This window comes from Oryctolagus cuniculus, chromosome 10 (assembly GCF_964237555.1).
Source record: "Oryctolagus cuniculus chromosome 10, mOryCun1.1, whole genome shotgun sequence".
Lineage (NCBI taxonomy): Eukaryota > Metazoa > Chordata > Mammalia > Lagomorpha > Leporidae > Oryctolagus > Oryctolagus cuniculus.
In genome coordinates, this window is record NC_091441.1 from 72026104 (window position 1) to 72031863 (window position 5760).

The following is a 5760-nucleotide window of genomic DNA, read 5'->3' on the forward strand; positions in this document are numbered from 1 at the left end:
TGAACAACATGCTCCTTATTGAACAGTGGGGCATACAAGAAACCAGAAGAGAAATCAAAAAATTTTCTGGAATTGAATGAAGACAATACAAGATATCAAAACTTAAGGGATATGGCAGAAGCAATGTTAAGAAGAAAGTTTATAGCAATTAATGCCTACATCAAAAAAATGGAAAGGCACCAAATAAATGATCTATCAATGCATCTCAAGAACCTAGAAAAATAACAGCAAACCAAACCCAAAATTAGTAGGAGAAAAGAATTAAAATTAGAGAAGAAATAAACAAAATTGAAACAAAAAACAGTACAAAAGATCAGCAAAATGAAGAGCTGTTATTTTTTGAAAAAAAAAAAAAATTGACACACCATTGGATCAACTAACCAAAAAAAAGGGAAGACCCAAATCAATAAAATTAGAGATGAAAAGGAAAATTTAACAAATACCACAGAAATAAAAACAGTCATCAGAAATTACTACAATGAGCTGTATACCACCAAATTGTGAAACCAAAAGAAATGGATAGATTCCTGGACACATAAAATCTACATAAATCAATACCCTAATGCTTTCCTGACTAGGACTTTTCTGTCACTATTAATGAATGGTAAACTTAATCATTTTATTTAGACATCTTATTGGTTTTCCTCTTTTCACAGTTTCAATTTTTAGTAACTATATTGGTCTTTTCTGTGTTGATGTCATATTTTTTGCTATTTTAATAAATACAGGTTATTATAGTTTAAAAAAGACTTTAGCAATACAAGTTCACTGAATTTTATTTAAGATTATATACTGAGTGGTTCTTGAAATGATTACATGTAATGTAATGATTACATGTAATATTTAATTTTTGTCAGATTTCTTAAGAAACATTTTACCAGGTGTAATTATTTTGCATCTTTCTGTCAACTTTGTTTTCAATCCACCAGACTTACTTCCTCTGTTTTTGCACTGTATTTCTTTTCATCACAGGTTTTTGAAGAACAGTCAATCAACTGCTGAAGGAATAGACTGATCTCCATCAAGTTACTCATTAATTGGGACTGGCATTGTGGCATAGTGGTTAAGGCTGCCAACTGAGATGCCGACATCCCATCTGGGTTCCAGCTCGAGTCCCAGATACTCCCTTTCTGATTCAGCTCCTTACTGATACACATGGGAAAGCAACAGAAGATGGCCCAAGTGCTTGGGCCCCTGTACTCACGTGGGTGACCTGGAAGAAGCTCCTGGCTCCTGCATTAAGACCGGCCCAGCTCCAGCCTTCGTTGCATTTGGGGAGTGAGCCAGTGGATGGAAAATTTTTCTGTCTCTCCCTCTCTCTTTCTCTGTAAATCTGACTTTCAAATAAATAAATAAATCCTTTTTAAAAAATGTTACTCATTAATTTAAAAATCTGTTATTTTATTCTACTGAGAGGTCCAAAAATTATACACTGGTGCTAGTTACTGTGCCATCAAGTTGAACAGAAGTTTGCACTCATTATAAGCCATTGATCAATACAATGCCACAGGCCAATGGCTATGAAGCAGAGGTCTGTGCCCTACACCATAGCAGTCTCACTGGGTATGGTTAACTCTCTGCATGTTAGGAAAGCAAGCTCTTATGCACTGCCTCTCATCCTCTCAGCTCATCTTTCACTCCAGCTATTTCCATGGCAACCAGCTTCATGTAAGTATAACCTGATAACATCTTATATTTCTCATTGTCTGCACCAGGGTTTCTCCGACTTAATACAACCAGGAAAAACAAGGATGTTAACATCCCAGCAGGCAGCCAATGACCAAGGGAGAGCAAGAACTGATGCATAAATACTCCCCTCTTCCTTTCCACAGGCAATAATTTTGTGTTTCTTGTGCAGATTTGCAAATGGTCCTGGTAGCACCCAGGGAGCCCCTGGAAGGAAACAACACAGTAATTAGCTCTTAAGCTAACTATTTTCCCCTCACTGTTTCCAGTCCTCCTTCATAGTCCTTAGGGTCATTTCCCAAGCAAGTTACTGTCTGCAAGCTCTGTCTCAGGCTCTGCTTTCCTGGAGAAGGCCACACTAAGACAGTGATGCTAGACCTGGGCTTGGCAAGTTGAGTCTAAGTTCTCCAAGTGGAGACATAAGAAAAGAGTATCACAGGCAAAGGGGAAAGAATGAATGAAGGAAACGAGGCATGATGAGTACAAGATGGGTTTGGGGATCAGCAGGACACTGCTGCGGCTGAAACACGGGGGATACAGAGAGCATGAGGAGGAGAAAATGACAGGAGGGAAGGTTTGTTGATCGAGAAGTTCCTCTCAGAGATATACTGAACTGAGTGCACTGAAGGCATTATCACCCGAAGTGATGTTTGCTGTTTGTTTTTCATCTCAAGTTTCCACGTTGTTTTTCATCTCTGGGAAACCAGTATCCCCTGGACTGGATGGTAACTTTGAGCCATAAAATTCAGACAAAATTGAATGCATGTATGCAAGTTCAGATCCTGGAAAATAAAATTGCTTGTAGCATGTGTATCATCTGTGAGTGAGTAAAATGACTTTAAACTCATCTCATTTGACCAAAAGAGGGGGACCCTGAAAAATGTCAAGGAAGTAAGAAAATGGCAATGAATTCTGTGATATCCATTAACATTACAAAGAAGTTGCAGTGCATTTTTATTGTTTTATTATTATGAATAACAGTTTTTTAAGTGGAAAAAAAGAGCAAAGGCATTTCAATGGAGAACAGATAGTCTGCTCTATAAATGGTATTAGAACCCCTGGATCCATATACAAAAATATGAATCTCAACACAGACTATATGTACTTTATAAAAATCAAGTCAATATGGATCATAGGCCTAGATGAATAGCACAAAACTGTAAACCTCTTAGATGATAACATAGCAAAATATTTAGGCGACCTTGGTTTTGGTGATGATATATTAGAAACAACACCAAAAGCATGATCCATGAAAAAAATATGATTTTATTAATATTAATTAAAATTGTTAAAGGCACTGAGATATACAAAGAACACTTAAAATTCAAACATAAAACAATTGATTTAATTTCTAAATTAAATTTCTAAATTAAAGAGACCTGAACAGATATTTTACCATGTCAACAGGGATCTGCACATTTAAGCAGCAAGACACCAGTACACACTCCAGAACTCCAAAAATCTGAAGCACCGGCAGCAGCAAATACTGGGGAGGATGTGGGGAAATAGGGATTCCCATTCATTTTCAATCCAAGTACAAAGTGGTACAGCCACTTCTGAAGACAGTTTAGAAGCTTGTTTAAAAAAAAAAAAAACTACACATGTTCTAACCATGTCACTCAGCAGTGGCACTCCTTGGCATTTGCCCAAAGGAACTGAAAATTTATGTTCATACAAAAACCTGCACACAGATGTTTATAGCAACTTTATTCATAAGTGTCCAAACTTATAAGCAACCAAGATGTTCTTCAATAACCGAATAGATCAGCAAACTGGATAATAGAAATAATGCAGTAAATATAAATAAGCTAGAAATACATGAGAAGACATTGGGAAAACTTAAACACATACTGTTAAACAAAAAATGCCAATATGCACACTACAGACTGTAGGATTCCGAGTATATGGAATTTTGGAAAAGACAAAACTATGGAGATAATTAAAAAGATCCAGCCTTTTCAGGATCTCTGGGGGGAAAAGGCCTCGAGGGAAGTCAACGTATTCTATAAGATACCAGAATGGTAGATGCCTGTCATTATGCATTTTGCATAACTCTTAGAATGTATAAGACCAACAATGAAGCCTAAACAATGAACTTTCTTGTACTTACAATGACTCATCAGTTGTAACAGTGCACCAGGATATTTCAGTAGCAGAAAAAATTCCTGCAAGATCCACGCATTCCCATCTGCTCATTTCAGAGGCAAGACCCCTGCAAGCTAGACCTGTAGAGTAACCTGTTCCCTTGTCCTTTTGGTGACACAGACATGACTCTTCTTCTGACTTGGGCCCAGGGCTCTTTCTGCTCCTCCAAGCAAGCACCTCAACAGAGCCACCTGGCTGATGTCATTTAGTGTACCCCAGGCTTCCTCCACGACACTGTTTATTTATTCCTAATGGAGGCAGAAAACAGGCTTAAGGTGAGCAACATATTAGTATTCCCAATTCTAAAAGGAAGAACCAAAAACTGTTATTGCAATGAACCAAGACATGATTAATGACAACAGTTGTAAGCCCCCTCCACAGAGTCCAAGAGACCAACTGAGAGAAATGGCTGCTTCAATACTACCCTTTAACTCAGCTTCCTCCATATGAATTTCAGATTTACCTACTAAAACTAACATAATCATAGATTCTTAATGTGGGGCATTTTTACTGAAGGGAATTGCAAAAGAGAATGTTGAATACATTTATAGGGACTGTTTGGTGCTCTGGTAGTGAGGAGATCCAAATCCAGGAAGTACAGCCATGTCTTCTATTAACACCTTCATGCCTCAGTATTTCGTTTTGTTTTGTTTTGTTTTGTTTTGAGACCAGAAGCAGAAGGAAACACCATGCATGACTGCATATCAAAGGAAGAAATTTCCATAAATCTCCAGCTCCACACAATGGTAAATGCTCCTCTCCTTTCTGAGCTGAATCCGTGTCTGGCATGGCAGCTGGCAAAGGGAAAGTTGTAACATTAGGTTTGTTCTGCCTAGGTGAGAAATTGCATTCATCTCAGGGCCTGTAAAGCGGAGAGAGAAAGCACTGGAATTTCTGAATCTGGGAATCAAATAAATTGCCAATTTTACTCTCATGCTGCAAGTGGTATTACTTGAGCTACAGATTGCTTATTTGCAGGAACAATAACAAAGTTAGGAATTTGGCCTTTGAGGGGAAGAAGTCATGCTTCAAATGTCCTCTTTTACCCTTAGTTAAACATACTTTCTCCTTTTCAGGAATAAGGAGTGGAAAACGGTTTGGTTTTTTTTTTTTTTTTTTTTTTTTTTTTTGAAACTTAGAAGAATAAGAAAAGCTGACATAATTATAAAGGAATAGCACTTTCTCTCAATGTCACTCATTTTACGAATGGTCTGTGAGATGAAAGAATGAAGTGACTGCCAAGCAGTAAAAACTGATGTTGGTTAACATCTTTTCCTCTGCCAATCCTTTTCTAGCTCATGCACCTTCCCATTCTCTGAACATCTACAGTAATTATTAGTGCACTGTGAAGTTTCATGCATTCCATTTTGCCATCAAAGAAAAACAAGTTTAGAGTTTGAAAAATCCCATAAAGTGGCTTTGTGGTGTAACAGGTAAAGCCTCTGCCTGTGATGCCAGCATCCCATATGTCCATTAGTTGGAATCCCAGCTGCTCCACTTCTGATCTGGCTCCTTGCTCATGGCCTGGGAAAGCAGCTGAAAAAGGCACAAGTACCTGGGCCTCTGCCACCCACATAGGAGAACTAGAAGAAGCACCTGGATCCTGGTTTCAGCCTTGCCCAGCTCTGGCCATTGCAGCCACCTAGGGAGTGAACCAGCAGGTGCAGGATCTCTCTCTCTCTCTCTCTCTCTCTCTCTCTCTCTGTCTCTCCATCACTCTCTGTGACTCTGATTTCAAATAAATAAATATATATTTAAAAAGAAAAGAAAACATAAAATAAAAAAGTCTCAAAATCTTAAGACTCTCGAAAATATTAAGTGATTAACAGTGCTTCACAGAGAAGACTAGGAAGCAAACCTGGTATCCAGCCAAGGCTCTGATGTCTTTGAAAGCAGGGGTCCAGGTCTCTGCCAGTGGATGTCTGAGGT